This window comes from Equus caballus, chromosome 14 (assembly GCF_041296265.1).
Source record: "Equus caballus isolate H_3958 breed thoroughbred chromosome 14, TB-T2T, whole genome shotgun sequence".
NCBI lineage: Eukaryota > Metazoa > Chordata > Mammalia > Perissodactyla > Equidae > Equus > Equus caballus.
In genome coordinates this window covers 106,713,455-106,737,753 of record NC_091697.1, presented here as the reverse complement: position 1 = coordinate 106,737,753, position 24,299 = coordinate 106,713,455, and the positions used below count along the sequence as shown (strand labels likewise).

Sequence of the window (24,299 nt, the reverse complement as noted above, 5' to 3'; positions counted from 1 at the left end):
CCCTGAGGTCAGAGACCCGCACTCCAATCCCTGCTCTGCAAATTTAACGCCGTTGTCTTGGGAAACTCACCCTTTTGAGCCTCTCTAAGCCGGGGCTCAATACTACCCACTGCACACTAGGGGGTAAGCTAGCCAGCATGTTGAAAACAACTGGCACGGGGCAGACCCTGAGTAATCAGTCCCTAAGACCCGTCTCCCTCTGGAGGTCCAGTTTTGCCACCCACCTAGGAACCACGGCCTCCTGCATAACACGCATTGCTTTCTCTCCTCTAGAATGTCAGGTCCCCGAGGCAGAGATGTTTATTTCTTTTGTTTAGAAGCATTTCCTCAGTGCCTGGAACAGTGTTTCAACCTATGAGGTGCTCAACCCCGTTAAATAGAATTCTCCATGCCCTCAGCATCTGCTCTCGAGAACTGACACGGATCACTGTCTTCGATTTTATTTTCCATCAAGAAATCTCCAAGACAAGGATTGCGGTGTGAATAGTTTCTGGGAAACCATCCTAGGAAACATCAGTCGAAGAGCCAGGGGTTGGGGGAGGAGGACAGAAAACCAGTAAAGATGTACCAATAAGCAAGCTATCGCTGCAGGTAACTGGGGCTCCACTGGGACCACAAGTGTGTTGAACGTGACTCGGCAGTATCTCAACCGAGTGCTGAGGAAGCTGGGTGTTTATCCGCCAGAGCCCGCCGTCCATCATCGGTCAAGAGCTCCTTCGGAGGCAGTAACTCCTCAGCCCTTCCTGAGCAGGCCCCCGCGGCCAGAACAAAGCCCTCGGATGGAGAGCTGGCAGTGTTCGTAGTCATCGTGGAAGGGGATCACCAGGAGGATGGGGACAGGGCACCAGGGGGCCTCCATCACCAGCAGTCCTACACTTACTCACGGCTCTCAGCCTCACAGAGACTGATAGAGCTGCCTGACAACCTTGTCGCATTTCTCTAGTCAACTCCATCTCTCTCTCTTTCTCTGACTCCTTCACCTCTCTTCCTCTCTCCTTGATCGCCAAATCCCCCTCATGCCTCACCCTCAGCCTTTGACCTTGCTTCCTCCTTCACCGAAACAACTGAAGCCATCACAAGACAGTGCATCGCCTCCCACCGGCATGACCACCCCTCTCTCTGCACCTGTGCCCATCCTCTCCACCGCCTTCCTGTTAGCTGTGGTGAGCTCAGCACCATGGTCTCCAAGACCAGCCCTCCACCTGTATCCCATGGCACCATCCCCTCTGCCTGCTCGAGGACGGCACACCTGCATGTGCCCCGCCCTGCCCGTCTCGTCCATGTTCCCAGAGCAGCACCCAAACACCCTGGAACTTGTCCCATCGAGACCATCCAAGTACTGCCCATTTATTCATCTCCTTCATAGCAGAACTCCTCAAAAGATTTGTGCATTTCTGCTGCCTCTAATTCCTTTCCTCCCATTCACATCCTTTAAGTTTTTAAAAACTTTTTATTATGAATACTTTCAATCATATATAAAAATAGAGAATACTATAACATCGCCCAGGGTTAACAGTTATGAATGTGGTACTTATTTGCTTCATTTCTTTTTTTCCGCACTGAAGTATTTTAAAGTAAGTCCCGGACAACATGACATTTCTCTCAAACACTTCAGGACATGTCTGTAAAAAATAAAGAATTTTCTTATATAACTTTAATACTATGTAAGAATAACCATGTAGCAATATCGTGGTATATATTATGTAACAATAATTTCACCTGTTCTCTCTTAAAACCAACCCATTCTGCTCAGGGTTTGGGTCCCCACTATTCTATGCAAACTTTTCTTACCTACATCACTCATGACCACTTCTCACTGGCAGGGTGACCAACTGTCCCAGTTTACTTGGAACTGAGGGATTTCTTAGGACACAGGACTTTCAGTGCTAAAACCAGGAGAGTCCTGGGCAAACCTGGACAGTTGGTCTCCCTATTCCTCAGTTCTCAACTTTCTCAATTTTTTAGGAGCAGTTGACAGAGGCAATTGCTCCTTTCCTCTGGAACAGCATTCTTTTGTTTTCTGGGACACCCGCTCCCCTGGCTCTCCCCCTCCGTCTCAGGCCACTTCTTCACAGTTTCCTTTGCTGGTTCTGTGCATCGGCACGTCTCACGGTTCTCTGTCCTCAGTCCTCTTCTCATCTTTCCTCACTTCCAAGTCTTTGAATACCACGTGTGCACTAATGACTTGCAGATTTCTCTGTCCAGCCCAGACCTCTCACCTACACACAGACTCTTACTCCAGCTGACTCCTTGGCATCTTCCCTTGGAAGTCTCAAAGGCATCTCAAACTTAGCAGTTCAGAATCACACTCTTGAGTTCTCCCCTAAAGCTTGCTGTCCTTCCAACCCTCCTTATGGCAGTCAATGGCGAGTCCATCCTTCCGTCTGCTCAGACGGAAAACCTTGGAGTCACCTCTGACTCCGCCCTCACACTCACACGCAATCCTCCAGCAAAACCTACTGAGTCTTCTTTCAGAAATTATTCTCGATCCAACTACTTCTCACTGTCTACCTTGCACCACTGCCCACTCAAATTGTTATGCCAGCCTCCTAATTGGTGCTGATACCCCAGTCAATGACCCCTTCCATGATGCTAAAGTGCTGTGATTTCATATCCTTGTGTTAAAGCTTGAGAAATGGTAAGAATCATGTATTAACGGGGACATGAACGTATTTGCCCCCTGAATCTAACCAAGAGGAATATGTTAGGTCACAGGCATAATATTGACTCTATCTTAATGTTTGATTTTATAAAGAATCCATTCTAGGCTGTGTCTAGAGATTTATAATTAAAAGATGGAGCTTTCTAGGACTGTGAAATACTCCTTCCACATTTCTCCGTTTTTTAGAAGAAGCTATATTATAAGTGAGACAAATACTTTAGTCACTGCCATTTCAATCCTGTTCAAATTGACACAGATTTTAAGTATTTTCAGAATATTTTATAAACTTGTATGAAAATACATGGTTCTTGTATTAAAAAGCCCAAGAATATGAGGGAACCTGGATAGTTGGACTCCATTCAACATGCCGGCTCCTTGAAGCCAAATTTCCTGGAGGTGGGGCTGCATAACCATAGCAACAAATCTTATGTTTTAGTTTTTTATTACTAATTGTACTTCTTACAAACTGATTTCTAAGTTGTCCAAGCAAATCATTAATTTTTTTTTTTTTAAGATTTTATTTTTTTCCTTTTTCTCCCCAAAGCCCCCCGGTACATAGTTGTATATTCTTCGTTGTGGGTCCTTCTAGTTGTGGCATGTGGGACGCTGCCTCAGCGTGGTTTGATGAGCAGTGCCATGTCCGCGCCCAGGATTCGAACCAACGAAACACTGGGCCGCCTGCAGCGGAGCGCGCGAACTTAACCACTCGGCCACGGGGCCAGCCCCAGCAAATCATTAATTTTAGCATTGCATCTTGGTCTTTATTTTAGAAGCCTTTCTTTAAAAAGAATTAACCCAAATTCTTTTAGAAGAATTCCTTTAAAACTAACATGACAATTGTTTCATTGCCACGACAAAAATATGTTTCTAATCATCTTTCCCCAGAAGCTCTCCAGCAAACACAACCATTATTATTCATAATTCTCAACAATCAATAAAACATTGCCCAGGCACTTTATTACTAAGATTACATGCAAAGAGGCATGAAGACTGTTACCTGTGGTTTATCCACCAAGAGTCCTCATAGAATAGCTATTGCAACCACAAACCCACGCTGAATCCTATAGAGATAAACGGACTGCTCTTCTTCTAAAGCCCCGCTGACTTGCCCGCAAGAGTGGAAAGCTGAGTCAACTCTCTGAGAAACCATGGGGAAAGAGCAGCTCCTGGAGGCCGGCTGCGTCTTGGTACAGGCGCCCTCCCTGCAGTGAGGACAAGGCGCTTCCGGGAGAGGGGGCCCTGCCTGATCCCTCGCTCTGGACACTGAGCGGACTGTGCCCTGGCAATTGCACTTCTGTTCTTTCCAGCTCCTTGAGGTCCTGATGTGCCTCTGGAGACAGTTCCTCCAGCTCCCGTTCACATAACTGTTGCTAAACCCTCCGAGGCTGCTGTGATATTTGTGATCTCTTCCACCATGTCAAAGAACTTCCACCAATCCCTAATTGCCTGCTGAACTTTACCCTGTGTTTGCTCAACTGTCTCCTTCAGGGGGCACGAGCTGCTATAAAATTTAAAACGTGGTCCAGCATGATCCTCGCCTCTGTTTCTTTGGAACACGTCTGACACGATCACGGTAGACCTTTTTCAGCCATCAGGGTTCAACGCTGTTTGCCAGAACAAAATATAAATGGCAGGAGAGGCCCCAGCAACGTAAACACTGCACTTAGCAATGTTGTCTAACCCAGGATCACCCAGCCGGCCCTCATCAGCTCACTGCACGTGCAGGATGATGAGATGCTCTTGGTGCCATGCTGTTCTCATTGGCTGAGAGCACATGTGAATGGGAAATACATGCATTCTCCGCAGATGCTAAAGAATTACATAGAGGTCGTATGTGCGTTATGAGTCTCTTTGTGCCACCCCCTCTGTACCTGAAGTGCCATCACCTATAAAATCTTTCAACAGGAAAAAAACGACTGAACACCCCCACACAAAGTAGGTTTACTCAGCTTACCTCACCTAATCTGATTCAGATTCACTATATAATTGCTCCATGTTCTAGCTCACTTTGTCTCCACTGCAACAGGCAAATCTCAACCAGCTGAGCAGGAGAGTGAGGAATGCTTCCAGATACTCCTTTAGTTTATACCCAGATAGCACCTTTGCCAGAACTTCCATAAAATCAAGGCCTCAGTGTAAGCACTTGATCATTTCACCCCAGATAACTGGACACCCTCATTCAGAGAGAAGTTATCGTTCAATTTAGCTTGTTTCAAGTGATTTCCTTTCCTTCAAATGAAAGAAACAGTGGTTGATTTTGTCCACCTAGTATCCGTCCCCTTCTCCTAGTTAGCACTCTGATTTCCTTGAGGGGATGCACCTCGTCCCCTTGTGTGTAATTGTGGTGGGTCTGTATCCACTTCCCATCACCGAAGCTGAGGGACTTTTCCCTCTCATCGAGTTAGATTAGCTGCTGGCGTGCCTGTGACAAGAACTCGACCAATTGGATGTTTCCTCTCAGGACTCTGAACACCCAGCGACATAGGGCAGCAGCTTTGCCTTATCCAGACTGTTCCTGCCATGGCATCGCCCCCATACTATGAGCTTCCTCACTCTGGAGCGGTCTGCGTTTCTGCTGATGCCCAAGCTGCTTCTCCGGGCTCCCTGTCCACCTGTGATCACAAGAACCACCAACAAATTCTCCCAACTTGGGTCCTCCAGGATCCCCGTCTGCTGCTTACACCACAGCCTCTGGCTAACCCACCAACACAACTGAGGACACACGCGCCCAGCCTGCAGGAGACAGCTCAGCAAGCTGCTCCTTATCAGGGCTCTGTGTGTTCACTAAACCAGCCTTGTCCCACCGGCACTCCTCGTGGACCAAACAGTGGCCAGAGTTCTGATGCAAATCACTTGAATATTTTCAACCCCCTGCACTATTCTGGGATTTATTCGTCAATAAAAAAGATAAATCCAGACCTCCGTTTTCATTAATCTGCTTACACTACTTTGGTGGGGATGAGCCAGCGCTGCGTCAGTGGCGTCTCCTCTCCAGGCACGCCTGCTTAAAAGCCTCTCCTGAACTGTGAGCTCCCTCTCCTCGCCAGAACCAGGATGATAGAAAGCTTCCCATTCTACCTGCCCTTCAGAGTCACCTCTGGAATAAAAGGGTCCCTGAAATGGGTGATGCGCTCATCTGAAATGGGTGAGTGGTAAGCGAGGCTCGGGAATGCCCAGAGGGAGGCACCTGTGACAGGGAGGAAAGGACGTGGTCCACCCAGAGAGCAGGGCAGGAAGTCATGGATCAAGGAGGTGGGCAGGGAGGGGCGTGAGGTCGCAGCCAGGGGACCTCTGTGAGTGGGCACAGCGAGTGCACGAGCTGCCACTGTGATGGGGTCTGTGCCCTGAGAAACCCTCACACTTGTGTCTAAACAGATGTGTGGATTCCACACAAGCGGCCTGAAGGAGGAGCGTGTGGTGGCACCTGCTGAGGAGGGGGCAGGCAGAAGGGGAGCAAACTGAGGGGCCCTCAGGATTGCCACGATGGAGGCATCTCTCCACCCCAAGGTTTTGTCTCGTGACAGCAGAAATGACAGCAGCAGAAAAGAACAGACTGCCTGAGCTGGCATTCTGCCAGGTCTTGTTTCTCGGTCAGTCTGTTAAACCGGCCTCCCCACTGCTTTCCAACATCCGGGAAATCCCGCTTCCGCAGGAGCAGGGGCGCCCGGAGACAGAGCGGTGATCAGCACTCTGTCTAGATGAGCCAGGCCCCCAGCGCACAACGCAGGCCCGAAAGGAACCTTCAGAACTGAGGACCTCCTCGAGTCGGCAAGGACCGTCGCTGGAGAGCAGAGCTGTGGCTGGAGGGCAGAAGCAGAGATGGAAGAGCCGATAGACGGGCCCAAAACGCAGGTCTGGGGTGTGCAAGTGTTGGAACAAGGTTCCCAGTTGGCTCAGGGAGGGCAGAAAGAAGGAAAGGGGGCTGCTGCTTCCTCGAGATTGGACTTCATTACTTTTTTTTTTATTGCATTTTTTTAAAATTTTCTTTTTTTTTTTAGATTGGCACCTGAGCTAACCTCTGTTGCCAACCCTCTTTTTCTTCTTCTTCTCCCCAAAACCCCCATACATGGCTGTATATTCTAGTTGTAGGTCCTTCTGGCTCTGCTATGTGGGACGCCACCTCAGCATGGCCTGACCAGCAGAGCCATGTCTGCACCTGGGATCCGAACCAGTGATCCGAACCAGTGAAACACCAGGCCACTGAAGCAGAGCACACGAACTTGACCACTCAGCCATGGGGCCCACTCCTAATTGCATTTTTTTATTGAGATAAACTTCACCATTTTAAAGTGTACAATTTGGTGAGTTTTAGTATATTCACAGTGTTGAGTAACCATCACCATACATAATTCCAAAACACTTCCATCACCCCAAAAAGAAACCCCATACCCGTTAACAGTCACTCCCCATTCTCCCTTCCCCCAACCCTTTGCAACCACAAATCTACTTTCTGTCTCGTCTCTGTGGATTTGCTGATTCAGGATAGTTCATCTGAATGGAATCATACAATACGTGGCCTTTTGTGTCTGGCTTCTTCCACTTAGCATAATGTTTCCAAGGTGTATCCACATTAGAGCGTGTATCCGTACTTCATTCCCTCTTGTGCTGAGTAATATTCCAGTGTATGGACATACCACACTTGTTGATCCATTCCTCAGTCGACAAACATAAGGATTGTTTCCACTCTTTGGCTATTATGAATAGTGCCGTTGTGGACATTTGTGTGTAAGCTTTTATGTGAAGATACGTTTCAGTCCTCTTGGGTTACCCATACCTAGGAGTGGAATTGCCACATCATGAACTTCATTACTTCTTGACGTTCTTGTCCTCAGTGCAGGAGTGTGGGGCAAAACGACCGCAGTGCTGTCCTTGCTGCCACGCTTCTGGGTATGAAGCTCTGGGCATGGAGGGTGCCATGTGAGCCCTTGGTGCCCGCAGGAATGTGGTCGGGACTGCAGCCTCCCTGGAAAGGGGAAGTAGACGGTGATGTGGCAAAGGAAGCCAGAGTCAGAGGACCCTTGCACGGAGCTCCCACTGCGTCCTGCCTTCTGCTCCGGTCCTCCCACAAGCCTGTGGTCCCATCCACATTGCATCCACCGCTGTTCTTCCCAGAAGCACCAAAACGTGGGTCAGGTAGTCGAGTGAATAGATGCAAAGAGTCGATAAGATTTTTTTCATTTTTTTAAGTACTAGCCTGATGTCTTTGTTCTGGCTGCTGTAACAAACTACCATAGATTGGGTGGCCTAGAAACAACAGAAATTTATTTCTCACAGTTCCAGAGGCTGGAAGTCCGAGGGCAGGCTGTCAGCACAGTCGGGTTCTGGTGAGGACCCTCTTCTGGTTTGCAGACGCCCATTTTCTCGCTGTCCTCACAGGGCGGAAGGGCTGAGGGAGCTCCCTAGGTCTCTCTTATAAGGTCATTAATCCCATTCATGGGGCTCCTCCATCATGACCTAAGCACCTCCCACAGGTCCCACCTCCAAATTCCACAATATTGAGGATTAGATTCAACGTATGAATTTGGGGGGACACAAATTTTCCCTCTATGGCACCTGGAAACTTTATTTACTTTTCGAAGTCTTTCTTCCCTTGATCATTGCACTCTGTGGTGAGTTAGAGAACTACGAGGCTGGACCCCTTGCTAACGCTCTGCCTTGGCCCATCTCATGCCCAAATTTTCCTTCTGAGACAAGAGGGACTTAGTGATGCTCCCTGCACCTTCTGGAAGAATGCACATAGGACATTTCTGAACTAATATTATGCTCTGTGCCTTCCTCTTCATTCCCTCTATAAATTGCTACCCGGGTCAACCGGCCAGAAGAAAAGGCACACCTGTCTTCTAATCTAAGTGTGTCTTCCTCCAGCCTCTCTATTTTATGTTCTGCTCATCAAATTAATCCCACAGGCACTGCTGCAATAGTTCAAACGGATTCTCACCCTCAATGCGCAGATGCTGAGGAAACCCACAGGACGATGATGAAGGCTGGGTTTTTTGTAGCGGTGGTGGTGACGGTTGAAATATTGTTTGTAGAGTTAATGAAAATGAAAAAGGAGAGTCTTCCTAACACTAGGTACTAAGGCAGCTGTCCGGGGGGAAGTGTGCCTTCACCCGCACCTCGCAGCTGCGCACACCTAGCCTACATGGTTCGTGATGCCGGCAGCTCAGAAGGCCCTACGTCCACTTGCCCGAGGACCTGTTTTAACCACTGTTTTTCCATGCCTGACTTTATGTGGTGGGTGCTCTGCTAAGAGAGGGGATGCAAAAATGAATAAGACAGTTCTTGTCCTCAAGGAATTTATAATGTTGATAGAAATATGTGAGGGAACATAATGTGTTGGGCAAAAGAGAAAAGCTGAAGGTTAGGAGGAATGAGGAGGGGCAGAGGCTGGCACAGGCAAAGAGCACTTGGCCTCACCGAGTGCCCTGGGGCTTGAAAGTCAGCAAACCATTGCATGGATCTTGCCTCTGCCTGGACCGCTTGGTGGGAGGTGGGGGGAGAGTAGTTTTGGGGATCTAATGAGTCCACTCGGGCCTTTTGGTGGCCTTAAACTCAGCAGAGTCCCCTCTCTAGACACCACTGAGACCACAAACCCTACATAATCCTTATGGTGGAATCATTGGCTTCAAAAGCAGAAAGATGCTAATGGCTTTTTTCCAGAAATGTGTATGTTTTTGTAATTAATTAAATAAAGTGAATCCCTACGGTCTATGGGAGGCATAGCCCCTCTAATTACAAGGGCATCAGTGACCCAAATACTGATGCTAATGCATTTAAGCCAGTGAGTGCAGGGGGCGGGGGCCTGTGGAGGGCGTGGCGTGTGGCAGTACAAGCAGCTATGAAAGGCTGCTCTCTGTCGGGACCTGCGGGCCGGCCTGGAAAAGGCCACCACAGCATGCTACAGCCTGGAGGGGGTTCTCCCACCAGGTACCGGATTTCAGCAAGTTTTTCAGATCCTCGTCAAGTGCTCTGAAGAATTTCAGTCACCTAGCTATGTCTGGGGTCAGCACTGATGAGGTCAGCTGCTGGTCCAGGAGATGCTGTGGTAATGACGGCTGACAGGAAAATGGCGCTTTTGGAAGGACACGTCACTTCCTCAATGACTGTGTTTTTGGGGAAATGTTTTATATCCCTCGGGACCTTTCATTGGAAACCACCCTATAAACACGGACCTCCTTGCCACTGCCGTGAGGCGGGCATCCCTCTCTGAGGACACCAAAGGAATTCTCCCAGGGTCTGAGGGTGAGCATCGTAAGCAGGACTGGAAATTCATCCCTTGCCCAGGACTCTTGAAACAGTGCTCTCCTGCTTCACCCCCTTGTCTGCCCCTCAGAGGGCAGGGAAGGCAGACGCAGCTCCAACAGGATGCTTTCAATGCTTAAACTGTTAACGAGCGTGTTTCCAAAACGTGTTTCTGGTTAGTTTAAAGAAGGATAAACAAGATTTAATAGCTGGCAATGAATCACATTTTTTTCTCCCTAAATGCTATTTGGATCCACTCAAACGCCTGTCGTTCTCTTTTTGTACAAATAAATAAATCTCCTTTTCTTTCGTGCATTTTTCTCTGTCCTGCATTTCCTAAAGTACAATTTGTTTGACGGATGAGTTAAGCAGTTCTGAGGTTTGTGTTGGGCTCTGCAGGCAACTGGGTTGTTTTCTCATCATAATTCAGTCAGACAAGGTGATCACCCCACCAACACTAACACCTCATTTAGAACCAGAAGCACCCCCCACAGAAGAAAGCGATTGCTAATGTCCTCGGTAGAGGTTTCGGTCGTTACCAGTGACGTTTCCCTGTGTTAACATCCGTGCCCCCCAGCCCCGCCCGCCTCCTGGTCTGTTTTGCTGGGTGAACTTGGCACACACAGACATTCTGAAGGGGAATTACACACAGACAGGAAGTAAACCGGAGAGCGAGGCCCTTCATCTGCTTAGGCTTGGGGCTCTAGAACAAGAACCTGACAAATGAGGACACATCTCCTGTAATCTCAAAGCAAATTAACCCAGAGAGTATTGTTTTTCTGAAACATAAACCCCGTATTAGTGGATTTTTTTTTTAAAACAAGACAAAGACTTGTGAAATAGTTAAACTGAAATTAAACCTATATATTTTCCAAAGTCATTGTACTGGAATGAACTGAAATATTCTCCAAACAGACTCTGAGTCCAGCTGATACTTCACTTGGTTTCGAGTCCTGGTTAAACAGAGAAGTGCCTTTTAGATAACCGCCCATCATCATAAAAGGTGAGGCAGGCCTACAAAAACATGCTGAGGGTCCTGTTCTCAAGTTCTCCTCACTAACGCAGAGCTTCTGTGAGCCTGTTTCAGGCTCTCTCACGGCTTCTCACAGGCAGAAATGTTGCTGCCCGGGAAAAAGGTGGGAGTTTCCAAGAGGGGGGCAGACCCCGGACCCAGAAGTGGGCTGGTGTTTCTGCTGCTTCTCAGCTGGGCTGTTGGGGAACGAAGAGTGGGGAGCAGGTCTCCACCTGGGAGTTGTCCTGCTGCCCCATCTCTCCTCTCCCAGCCCCACTGTCCAAGTTCAAGCATGGAGCCTTGAAGCAACATGGCTCAGTCTGAAGATTATTTCCCCCAAGTTTTTCAGAAGATTTTTTTTCTACAACAGCCCTGTTTAAATCTGCCTTTCAGTACTTGTTATATTGTACTGCAATAATCTGTTTATAGCAATCCTATAGTTATCTCAAGAACAGGGACCCCGCCATCTTTGGATCTCCCAGTATCTAGCACAGAGCATATCAGATAGCCAATAAACCACTAAATGAGGGATTGCAGGAATGAAAGAACACCGAATGGCATTGATTAATCATTCATTTCCTTTCCTGACTTCCATTTATCAGCCATATGTAATGAAATATGCAATTTTTAAAAAGTAACATTAAGAGTATGATTTCCACTAAGTTTCAGGACATTTTGAAAACAGCGTATGGAGTTTCATCATTATGTCCACTGGGCCCTGGGGGTCAGGAAACCTGAACTGGGACCTTTTGGCTTCGCCAGTCGTTATCAAACCTGAATGTGCATTAGAATCACCTGAAGGGCTTCTTGGACCAGATTGCTGGGCCGCACTCCCAGAGGCTCTGATCCAGTAGGTCTCGGGTAATGCTGGTGCTGCTGGTCCGGGGACAGCACTTTGAGAAACGTTGGTCTAAGAGAGTGAGCAGGGGCGGTGGGTGATGAGCTGGAGGTTCCTGTGCAACACCTTCCACAGACCGTTCATCCACCTCGCAGTGGCCCATAGTGGAGATAAGGAACAACAGTGGCACCTTACGTCCACAGAGTATTCAAAACATGGCCCTGGATCAGCTTCCTCAACCTTCTTCACAGGGATGTAAGCTACAAGTAAGAAAAGAAGCAAATACGACCAGTGCTTTGGAAAATCAAAAGAACTATGGAAAGGGGCTGTTTTAGCATCACAAAGATCCCAACTTTGTATTGGGCTCCCCACCCGCACCCCAGAGGCCTTCCTGGGTTGGACTTCTGGCAAAGAAACACTGATGTTAATTTAATGGAACAAACGCCCTGCATTAGGGAACATGAAAAATGGCTGAAAAGTTTTATGTGCCGGAGTTTGCACACTGGAGGAGTCCACAACTCTCTGGGCGTTGTACGAAGCTGATGCAGAAGGCCTGGCGTCTGTTCAGTATCCGTGCGTCTGTCTCTACCACTGATGCCACAACCACCAGGGTTGTTTCCTGGGGATCTGAGCGCTCAGGCAGACTGGCTGCTGGCAGCCCTGACTCCTACATTAATCAGCTTGACATCTGGAACCAACCTGAGGTACCCCATCTGATTGCCACAGATGCCTTTACTTTTCAGCTGTCAGCAAAGAGATTATTCAGTTCAGGGTGCCAGGTCTACAGCACACGATCTAACTGGAGGGCTGTGTTCAAAAGTAAGCTGAATAATCTGGGAGAGTGGGCAAGACAAAAATTTCCCTCAGTAATCTGTCAGCTCAAACCTACACCGGGAAGGCGTTTTGCCCACAGCAGCAAAATTACTGTGGTTGGGTAGATCTGGCCAGATTAGGTTCTACACATCCTTGGAGGGCATATTTTGCCCATTTTTGCAAACGACAATCCTCCTAACTATACAGCAGCAGCGGCAGCTACTTTCAAAACCCTTTAGTACCTGGGCCACTGCCGCCAGGCCTGCGTCCTTTAGTGATGCTGGGAAAGACATCTAAACGGCTCCTTCGGTAAGTTCCAGAGAAGCATGGCCCTGCTCAGTGCAGAGCGACCTACTCATGCCATCATCGTGACAGCAGCGTGGGCCTGGGCCGGGGGGCACAGTGTCATCCCTTGTTACCATAGCATTTACACCTTCTAACGTGGAAAATGAGGCGCAGGGCATTATCCAGAAGAGCCACTAGTTGGAAATTGCTCTGTGATGTGTCAGGATGCAGCTCGCAATAGGACTCACTCTCTACCTTACGAAGGAGAAAAAGATCTGTAGCTAACGTTGTAAATCAGCCAGGAGACAAACGTCTGCGTGGATTGTCACCCACCTTTTCACGGTATGGATTTCCCAAAGCCCCTAGCCATAAAGAACCCAAACCGGAGTGGATGGGCCTCCTGGCTCCCCTGTTTGCTGATTTAATTTTCCTCTCTGAACATACACAGCCCCATAATCAGAACATTCACCGACTGTAAGCACAGCTTAAACTCCGTACACGTGTACCTGCACGTGGAGAAGCTCGGGCTGGGGTACGGTTTCAATACAAACAGTCCTTCTGCGCTGATTAGAATGTGTAAAGAGTAAATCTGTTTATACCACAGTCTACTCAAAACTTGTGTTGGCAGCAACACTCTCAGTGAATAAACGTCAATAGCAAGTCTACGTGGAGGGTATGACCTAAACTACTCAGTTTAGAGACTCAGCACTTAGTCTAAAATGGCATGTCCAACCCACTCTGCTGCGTCCATCAGGAAGGCCTGCCAGAGGCCCTTGTCTGAGCCTCAGGCTGCTAATCAGGCAGGCATGCCAATGACGCTCGTTCCTCTGCAGAGTTCAAGTCCACCCCCAAAAGGAAAGGGGTGTTGGGAGGATGCTGCAGTGTTTCCTGTGTTAGAGTCCTGCAATGTTTGGGCAAGGCGTTCCCCATCTCTTAAAATAACGGTGGGATCATTCTGGGTCTACAGTAGCATGAAGAATGAGATTATTGAATTAATTAAAAACCAGCAGGGCATTTAATTTTTTCTGATGCTCCATTTTTCATTTCCTGTTGGTTTTGTAAAAATCAGAAATCAAGCACTGTCTACTGAATCTATCACCCACCTACTGATCCAGACCAGTCCCAGCCCCGGTCCCATGAGGGCAAGAGCCCCTGCGGGTCTACAGGATGCAGAAGAACCCTTGGTCACACTCAAGAACCCAGAAGGAAGAGGAAAACACAAGTGGAAGAGCTGAAGGTGGTGACAAATCACAAGTGGAAAACGGAGACCACGTCTAGGTGGAGCCGGGTGTGATACGGGCTGCCCTGCCGGGAGGGGTGAATGCGGCCCTCCACGGAGACTGCCCTCGGGAGGGCGTCGGCATCACCAGTGGTACTGATGCGAGCCAGAGAGAGATCTCCGGTGATGCACAGTCTTCTCTTTCAGCTTGGCTGTGCGATCCCCTCCATTTATTGAGCTGGAGGGAGAGGGGAGGGGGCAGCTTGCCTTCAATAGCAATAATAAAACAACAGCAATAATAATAATCTCAGCAAATATGTACTACCTGCCAGATACTATTTTAAGTGTTTGACATTTACTAACTCATTTAATCATAACCACCACCACCCTAGGAGGAGGTATGATTACCATCCCCGTTTTACAGGTGAAGAAACTGAGGCACAGAGGCGCAGGAACTTCCCAAGCTCCTCCAGTCAGGAAGTGGTAAAGGAGACTCAAGCAACTCGCTCAGTCACGCGCTTTGGCCCAAGTCTCCGTTGCCCGAAAGTCCCAGTACCCAGCACACCGAGCGCAGGTCTAAGCCCTTGGCAAGCCCTCACCCGGTTAGTCTTCACTGCAGTGTCGTGGGCAGGTGCTGCCACTCTCCCCGTCCTGCAGGTGCGGGCCTCAGGCCCTGAGAGGGAGGCCAGGGCCGCAGGGAAGAGGAGCCCAGGGAAGGTGGCGAGCCCCAGGGCCCTGTGCTCCATCCTCCTTGCCACACGGCTGGCAGAGGGCCACTGAACGCACCCGCGTCGTCGCCACCCTCTCCTCCTGCCCCTTAGACCTTCTCTCACTCCAGGCTCTGACAGAACCCCTGTCGCCCTCCTCAGTGATGAAGTTTTTATCTGCACGCCCCGTGCTGGCAGATGGGGTACAACATGGGGGGGCCCCACCCCCGGAACAGGCTATCTTCCCTTCCCCAGGTACTTCAGGCATTTGCTCAGAGCCGAGTCACAGTTGGCAAAGGCTGTGCGCACACAGAGCAAGTCCAGGCAATTCTTTCTGACAATTTACACTCCAGAAAAACTCCAGTTAGAAATGTAGCCATTTATAGAGCATTATAGAGGACTTTCAACATACATCAGTGATTTCATACACGTTATTTCATTTAATTCTCATATCATATCTCATATCATATCAGTGAGGCAGCCATTGTTGTCTCTGATTTTAGTGGGAAAAATATGCATGATTCAAGGAAAGCTATGTGACTTGTCCAAGATAGTAAAAATCACAGCTGGGGCAAAAATCCATATCTGTATTGCGATGCTGCAACATTACACATCAATTTATCCTTCGGCCCTTTACAAATAACAATGACTAAAAAAACTCTCTGCCTTTAGCCTGTTGGACGAGGGTGGTTACCAGCTTCACTGGGCCACATGTGCCTACTCCTCTGTGCAGTCAGATGTCCACGTGAGCTGGCACAGGCTCCGTGTCGCTTCATCCCTTCCATCCGTCTCCTGGAATGAGACCAGTCTCCACGCCCCGCTCTGGAGTGCACGTCTAGGGAACCGCAAGCAAAGGGGCTTCCATAAGGGGCCTCCTCCCCATTCCTCACGTCCTCCTGAGAGCCCTGGCTAGCTGACCTTTCAGGCATGATGAAAGATAGCTCTTTTTGGTTTATTTTCCCCAGATACTTGGAGGAATGTTGTTCTGGGCTTGTGTTCAGTGGGTTTGTGTTTTTTGTTGCTGTAATGGTGTTTTGCTACAGTGATATTACCATATTTTGGAAGTTTTCTAAACCATTGCCCATGCACCCAGGGGTGACTATTAAAATGATGAGGACATTTTTATAAATCACAAAAATAAATAAATGCATAAAAGCGCAGTTAGTAAAATGGGCAAAGCTAACTCAGCCAAAGAAACCACTGAAAGTGTTTTTCAGAATCTAAAAGGAGTTTCATGCCTAAGAAAAAGCCCATAGAATAAAAATTCTGTACATTTTAAGGGAAAAAAATAAGTATATATGAATAATATGATAAATGGTAACTGCCGACTTTGATTTTATATTTTATCTAGGTATCTAGATGGAAGAAATACAGATAGAAAAAAATAAGCATATATGCATTAGGAATAATTATAATGTTATGTCTTATGAATGTATAATCATTGTTTTGCTAGAATCAAAAATCATTACTTGTAGGATAATTTTTTCTTTTTAAGTTACTTTAAAAAAATAAAGGAGTCCTTCTGTTCTTTCTCATCTAACATCTATGATCTGTAACAAATCTGAAGACCTACCAGATGAAGCGATTATGGCCAGAACCTGCTAAAAACATCAGAAGCTAGAATTTCTGGATCATCTGCCCAGCCCTCTCCCTGCCTCTCCCCATCCACTGCTCTGCCGGGAGCATGGCCTCTACCAGTTGGGGCTTCACTGACTGCATAGAAACTGAATCCTAGTCTCCCTGGTCATCCTTGAAAACTCACATAGGTGGTTTTCCAAAAGAGAAGAAGTTGATCGCCATATGCTCTGTGTGGTGGGCAAAGTTTCAGTGAACAGACACGGAAGAACCTACACGGAAGAAATGAAAGTTGAGTGCTCAATTTCATTAACGGGCAAAAATTCAACTGTTCACAGGTTGACAAAAGTTTTAAAATGTGTACTTTGTTTCAGGTATTTTAGGGGCAGGCAGGGCTTTTGGCCTTCTGATGGGGAGAGGGAGACAGGGAGGTGAATGTAGGGGTGCGGCTGTATCTCACCTGCAGGGCTCCCCATGGTGGAACTGCCCCAACAGCGGGGCAGCTGACCCCGGCCTGGGCCCCAGGCCCACCGGCACCTCGGCTGGGCAGATTTGAGGCCACAGGCTCATTATAGATGAGTACGGTTAGAGACCTTGTGCAATATCTGAAGAAAGCAGGCTTCAGACCCCCTGGACTTAAACTAGCTATGTTTTAAACGGCAAAGCAGATGGGCACAGAGAGTCGTCCCAGCACATCCCACAGTATTAAGGGAGGGGAACATCTTCCCACAGTGCGATACTGTGAAGGGGCAGGCAGTCAGAGAGCAGGCCTTCCGTCAGCTATAGAACTGATAAGACTCTGTCACTTCTGTAACCCTCAGGTCTGCGTGTGTGTGGTCTGAAAACTCAAACCAAAGAAAGCGTGTGTTTTGGGGGGGATGCAGGTAGAGCCAAAATAGCAGCTGTGTCCAGATTTGTTTTTAAGTCTGCCAAATGCATGTGGAGTAACAGAATCAAACATTCTTCTCAAGCAGAAAGAATTATTTTGCTTCCAAACACCAATCACGTAAAAGTGGTCTCAAAAATGATTAGAAATGCAGCGTCGTTATTCTTTCTAATCACGTACAAAATTTCAAGTACTGTCTGTAAAACACTCGCAGGCAATCAAACCTTGAGATTCCTCCTGTGATGGTAGCAGTCTTGTTGGGCGATGTTCGCCCTAGAACAGCTGCTGAGATCCTAGCAGGAAAAAGAGCCACATGATTCTTCAGCTCATAATCCAGTTATTTTCCCGAGGTTACGTTTGGGCATCACAGTGGTGCAAACAGCAAGGCAAGTAGCTCTGGGTCAACAGCCAGAAAATGGGGCTCTCCAACCTCACCAGGGGGAGGGAATGAGCAGACGGTGTGTTTGGACTTTCTCTCGCCCAGCGCACCCTTATACACACAGACACCCACCATGCCTTCCAGACTTGCCCTTCCGTGGCTTCCTGGTGCCCACCGCAGGAGCAGAAGGGGCAGGAAGAGAAGCCCAAAGCTGAGCCAGGCCTCCCCTAGCTGCTGGCTTCCCAGGCCTGGCATCGATTTTGCTCTCTGATGAGCCCTGACAACCATGTGGGTGACCCGGAAGAGATTCCCGTGACCTGTGCCTGTTCTTCATGCTCTACCCATGCTGCCAAGAAGCCGGTGCCTTCCTCACTCTGCTCCCTTAGCAACACCATCAAGGCCCTTCCCACTCCTTAATGGATACGAATATACCAAGTTTTCTAAATCTTTTCTCCCCAAGCAAATCTCCAAGAGGGCAGGAAACATCTCTTTCTTGCTTGCCCTTCATTATCGCTAGGACAGTGCTAAGCAAATAGCAGTCTCTCAGAAACAAACTGTGTGAGGAGTCTCTCCGGTGTAAGTTTTGGTCAGTTGTACAGGATGGATAAGGACAAAAGAAAACAAACATCACAAGTGACAATTTATAAGGCAAAGTCAGCCTCTCCTAAGAAATCCTATTAAACTAAAGCCTTGTTTTCACTATTGCCCCGGATATGTGAGCATGGGGCTCTGGGATAGTCCTGTTCTTTCCTCAAGCTTTGTGGCTACACCGACTGTGAATAAAAAGTAAAATCTGAATCTTAATGTCATTGCTTTTCAGGGCAAACCTTGCAGTTCACCTCCACTAACTGACTAAAACCAGCTGTGGTCCCTCCACATCCTCTGCGGATTTGTTCTTGGTAGGAAGTACTGAAAAGCCCACAAAATAAAATACTCGCCGATCTGAAAAGAGAGATTGCCCTTTATGATTCGCACCTACAGCAAAGAAGTTCTGTAAATCTAAATTCTCACTCCTTTGGAGGGGGAGTGTCATGAGTCAATGGATTATTTTCCTTTCTGAGCTTTAAGGGGTGGGGTAGTTGGAATTTTCACTTTCTTTCCCCCTGAATATTTTGATTTTTAAAATCACTCAGTGCCAGTATCTACATGAGTCAAACGGAATAGGGCATGGAGGGCGGAGGAGGGAATTTGGGGCTGGCCAGCGTGAGGGGGTGTGCACGAGCTTCTCTCTTCCTACCTTTGCAAAAGATGGACCCTCTATCTGTGGGGCACAGCTTCTGGTCCTGCATTCTCCCAGGAAAAGGCGTCCACCCTGACAGCTAGCAAAGGTCACTTCTCTCACCGCTAAGCCTACAGTCTGGTTCCTCCTTTGTGAGTGCTTTGCTGACCTGATGGCCTTCCGCAGAAGATTCTGACTGTTTCTGGCACAACTCAATATTGCTGCCCTAGCACCTTCACCAAGACAGCCTTGGTCACATCCTGCACTGTGTGTAAAGAAAGCATCACGGTTCTCTCTCCTCTACCAACATTTCCTCCCCTTGAAAGAGCAAGTTAGCAAGAGGTGCAGAGGAAATGGCTCCTTTCTACCCGGGACACTGGGACAAGAGCCCCAATTAGGGCGACAGACAAGACTGGCAACAGCTTCGTTTTCACGATCTTCTCTCAGTGGCCAATCCTTGGGCTAAAAAGAAGCCCCAACATCAGACGCGCACCCTCACCCGGCCACCGACCCGCCCCGGGGGGCTCAGGGTCCGCTCCCCAGCCCAGACCGGAAGAAGCCCGGTGGCGGAAGGTGGGCCTGTCACCAACCGAGGCTTTCCACCGCTGGCGTGGATTAAGTAACACCCGAAAAATCAGCATTTGCACACATGCCAGGGGCTGATTACGGGGCCTTTCAGCCGGGGCAGCCGACGCGATTTCAGAGCAATTTCTCCGATTACTCAGCCCAGGACCGCCCGGGGCGCGGCTCCAACGACACTCCCGGGCCCGCGGAGCCCCCTACGCAGCCACCTCGCGGCCCCGGCCCCCCGCTCGCGGGCCTCGGCAGGAGCCCGCGACAGGCCAAACCGAGACCGCCACCCACCGGCACCGCGTCCGCCGGCGCTTCAAGCTCCAGCGATCGGGTCCCTTTCTGCGGCCCCAGCCCTGGCATGGAGACCTGTGCCTCCCCGGGGTGCAGCGAACCGGCTCCCTGCGGCCCCGAAACGGCCAGGGGGCCCCTGAGGCCTCCATCCGTCCTCAGTCTGCGAACTCGCCGCTCAGAGGCCCATCCGCCCCGGGCTCGCGCCGCTGCCCTGCGCTTTCGTGACCTGTGGCTCGCGGAGCTGGGCCCCCAGCTACGAATCGCGGAGCTGAGAAAAGGGACGCAACTGCGTCTGCGGGGCGGAGGAAGGAGCTGCGGGGGCCGCTCAGGGTCAGCCTCGCCCACCCCACGGGAGCCAGAACGCCAGGGGGCTGTGCGCCTGCCGCCCGACCGCGCCCTGGCCGCTCGGCCACCTCGCCTGACCCGGGCGCCTGCGGCTCTGGCCATCTCCGGAGACCAACTGGTTTTCAAATGGTTATGATAAACCTCTATCTTAACTTCCTTTATGGGACCGACCTCGAGGCTGTGTGAATGTCTCCTGACAGACGAAATGGACGGTTATTAGCAGTACAAAGCCCGTCGGACCGTAGCGTGAGTTCAAGGGAACATTTCGGTGTCGCACCGAAATTGCTGCGCATGTAAACCAATTTCTCCGGCAGAAGGGTAAACACAGACTCGTTTGAACCGCGGGATGGAAACAGATGGCATATCGCAAACAGTTCCCCGAAATACAACAGACTTCTGGGCCAATTACACGTGGTTAGCTCTGAATGGCAGAGGAAATAGTTTTCTTTGCTGCTAAATGTCACAGAAGTCACCTAAAGGCACAGAAGGAGGCTGCTTTGTTTTTGCGAAACTTGCTAAAATCAATCTGAGCTGGAGCCACTTGTAAAAGGCAGACCCACGTCCTGCTCCCCGCCGCCGGTTTCAGGCCTTTGTGAAAGACAGAACCGGGAACTGGGGAGCCGGGCGCCCAGCTTCCAAGGCTGAACCCGCCGGTGCAGACGACGGGGCGAGAGAGAGGAGACGAGCGCGCTGCCAGCTCCGGTCCCCGCCCCCGCCCCGCGCCGGCCGAGCAGGGAACCGGCCAACCAGGCTGCCCAGCGTCCCGCCGACGAGCTCCCGTGCGCGAACAGCATGGAGCCCGGGCACGCGGGACGGGACGCCCGGCCGAGGTCCTCGAGAGCCAGCCCTAGCGCCCACGAGAGAGGCCGCAGGCCCGTGGGCGGGGCCCGACCCGGAGCGAGGCCCGCGGCCAGCACTGCCCTCCGGGCCGCCCGGCGCCGCCGGCCGGGTGCGGGGTGGGGGGTGCGGGGTGCGGGGCGCGGGCCCGCAGGGAGGCCGGGCCGGACCTGCGCCCAGGGACTGAATCTCCGCGGCGGGAGGCCTCGGATCGTCGGGCCCAGGCCGGGCGGGGCACCGGCTCCGAGCTGCGGCCGGGGGCGGCGCAGAGCCCGGGTCACCGCGTCCCCGGCTCCGGAAGGCGCGCGGGCGGGCGCGGGGCCGGAGGGAGCGCGCGCTCGGAGCCGCGTGCAGGGTTCAGCCGTGTTTCGGTTGCCCTCTGACCTGACCCTGGGCGCACAAAGGCCTCCCGGGTGCGCCGCCATGGCCCAGCCTTCAGTCGCTGCCAAATTAATGAGCCCACGTCAGGTTGGGTTTACAGCTCGGCCGGGAAGCAGCCGAGTGGAAAATGAGCCCGGGGCGGCCGCGGGGCCGGGGAAGTCGAGGCCGCGCCGCGGCGCCCTCCGCTCCCGCTCTCGCTCTCCCTCCTGCCGCCTCCCGAGGGGGCGGGCCTGCCGGGGAACCGGCTGGTCTGCGAGCAACGGGTCTGCCCTGCTTCCCGACGCCGTCGCAGACCCCGCAGGTAACATCTCCGCAGCACAGGCCAGGCGCGCTTGACGCGGGTCGTGGGGTTGTGGCCTGGCGACCCTTCAGTGTCTCTGCGGCGCCCTGGGCTGCCGGGTTTGGGGGTCCAAGTTCGCGTTCCCGGGAATCGGTTCCTCCTGACCACGGGGACCCGGGTGGCCCCAACGAGTATGAGTATCCGCCCGAGGGAGGGAGGGAGGGAGGGGAGAATGGTTCACCCCTTCCAGGAGCAAGGGTCTGCAAGGCCGGTTCCCAGAGGCGGCATTTTCAGTCTGCTGCGCGGTGCCCGGGTTTGAAAGCCAAAATAAGTTGGAAACGGATTTGTCGTTTGTCTTAAATAGAAGTCGATCTGCTGGTTCATCCTGAAGTCTGGAAGACTGGCTCCCTGTGCTGACGGCTCTGCTGTCCTATAGCTCTTTAAACACTGTGGGGAATTCCATTCAAGAAAAATGACCAGACTTGAAGCTGATAAAGCGTAAGACATTGATTTATCTTATTCCTTCCAGGTTTTTCAAACATAGTATAAGAAAGCACTTTCATTTAAAAACACCCAAAAGGTCAGAAGAGCAATGCTCTGAAGAAGCCCTCTTCCCCTGCAGCTTTGTCTGCTGGCGAGAAGCGAGAAGGTTAAGCACTGCGAGCAACTGGCATAACTGCTGCCTCCTGCACCTTCCTCACCCCGGCTTCAAGGAGCACTGCCTTTCAGCAGTGGGGGGCCCTGCCACAGACCCCTTTTCTTCTAGTACCCTGAGCAAGGGCAGGACTAGGTCACCGCTCATAACCCCCCACACTTACCCATCAGATGCCTGGTCTAGATTCCACACACACCCCTCCTGCATCCTGGGGGCGCTTCTAACCCTTGCAGCCCCGCTGCCTTGTCTGAGTCCACACCCTCCTCTGGAATCTCAGTGTACTTAGAAGGTCAAGTTGCCTTTATGATGTCGAATGGTCACTCCCTTTAAGGTGTTTAGTATCTCCAAGAGTGCACACAAGTAAACTATGATGCACTATAATTAGCTTTTTAGGTAAACTATCCCCTCAACTAAAATTTTAATCCCTGGGGGGGGCAATGACCAGGACCAACTGTCTGCATTGTGCCACAGTGCAGTGCCAGATCAAGAAACGTTACCTACGTTGATTCCACCCCTAATTAGAACTAATATAGTCTCTTCTATAATGCTAAGAACTAGAGTGGTGGCAGTCGGTGGGGGGACCAACTCTTTCCTCATCATTCATTCCTGCTTCATTCTAAATTCTGTCAATAGACTTGTGTATCTTCTGAACCCAAACTGAGATAGTACCATTGAAGGAACTGAAATTTTGATTGGAGGAGGAGAAAGGGAGTGGGGAAAAGGAGAAGAAACTTAGGGAGGCAGAGGATTTTGAGAAATAATAGGATGGGTATCAGTACAAAGTGAAGGTAGTGAAGGAAACAGGAGGTGCCAAGGAATTAGGGAGCAAGAACACCACCCAAAGGTGGGCCAGAGAGAGAGAAAGGAGGTAGGCTGAGGGCAAGTTCACCTACTAAGAGGCAGCATGGTATTGTGGCTAAGAGCTCAGGTTCAGCACTCTCTGGCTGTATGTCCCAGGACAGGCTAAATGACCCTATGATCTTCAGTTTCCTCACCTGTGAAGTGAGGATAGTAATAATACTTATGCCACCAAGGTATGAGGGTTAAATAAAATAAAATGTACTAAATAAACATTAGCGATGACTGCTCTTAATTTCAGCCAGGGCGCCATGTCATAATGTGAGGCCTTTGGCATGCATCTCTGTTCTCATATTACAGTCTACCTTATTGGTAGATAGTGATGTGGGGAAAAGAGCTTTCTTCTCTTAAATATGAGAAAGTGACAAAGTATCAAAAGATACTTTAAGGAAAACTTTCTAACAAAAGACAAAAACCAAAATGGAAAAATAAGTAACTGGGAGGAATTAGAGAAAATTTTAAAGAAACACACATACACACACAAATAAGTCTTCCAAGTAAAATCTTTGGTGAGATGAGGAAAGGTATTACATCCATGGAATTAGAAAAGGATATTCTAAAAAAGAAACATTGAGAACAAGAAAGAGATTTTGGAAATTAAAAATTTTAAATATGGCAGAAATAAATTCAGTAAGAGAGTCAAGACAAAGTTGAAGAAATCTTTCAGAAAAGAACCAAAAGACAAAGAGATGGAAAATAGGAGAAAAAAAAGGATAAGAAAATGAGAAGAGAATACAGGAAATCCAACACTCAAACTGAATTCCAGGAAGAAAGTACAGAGATAATACAGGGGAAATTTTTTTCAAAGAAACAGTACAAGAAAATTTCCCAGAACTTACCGGGATGGTTCTCAGACCAGAAGGGCTGATTGGGTGCCTAACACAAAGAATAAGAAAAGACTTATACCAAGGACATAATCATGAAATTTCAGAAACTCACAAATACATAGAAACTCCAAAACCCTTCCAGAAAGAAAAACAGGTCCCATACCAAAACCCAGGAACCAGAATGGCATTGAACTTCTCAAAAATAACACTAGAAAAAGGAAATAGAGTAATGCCTTTATAATGCAAAGGAAAAATAATTTACAGTCTAGAATTCTATATCCAGCTAAACTGCTTGTCAAATGTGCAGATAGAATAAAGACATTTTCAGACATGCAAATTCAAAATTTTATCTCCAGGTACCCTGCAACAGACACTTCTGACCCACCCAACAGCCATCATAATATTTCCTTCATAT

The 24,299-nt window shown here is 49.6% G+C and overlaps 3 long non-coding RNA genes across 4 annotated transcripts in view; 1 reads left to right on the top strand and 2 right to left on the bottom strand.

Moving 5' to 3' along the window:
* Positions 1-22,454, bottom strand: part of LOC111767922 (uncharacterized) — a 56,735-nt gene extending 34,281 nt beyond the window's left edge. The window contains exons 1-2 of one of the 2 annotated variants that reach the window (XR_011425234.1): positions 22,363-22,454; positions 11,712-12,014 (exon numbers count right to left, since the gene is read on the bottom strand). This is a non-coding gene — a long non-coding RNA (uncharacterized lncRNA). The remainder of the gene's footprint in view (positions 1-11,711; positions 12,015-22,362) is intronic. The other variant, XR_011425235.1, reaches the window with a different exon arrangement.
* On the bottom strand, positions 15,143-16,673 carry LOC138917367 (uncharacterized). The gene is made up of 2 exons (XR_011425237.1): positions 16,541-16,673; positions 15,143-15,613 (listed from the first exon to the last, which is right to left on the bottom strand). It is a non-coding gene; the product is annotated as an uncharacterized lncRNA (long non-coding RNA).
* LOC111767921 (uncharacterized) lies at positions 21,207-23,457 on the top strand. Its single transcript, XR_011425236.1, has 3 exons — positions 21,207-21,565; positions 21,909-22,042; positions 22,167-23,457. It is a non-coding gene; the product is annotated as an uncharacterized lncRNA (long non-coding RNA).
* Positions 23,458-24,299: the final 842 nt, after the last annotated feature.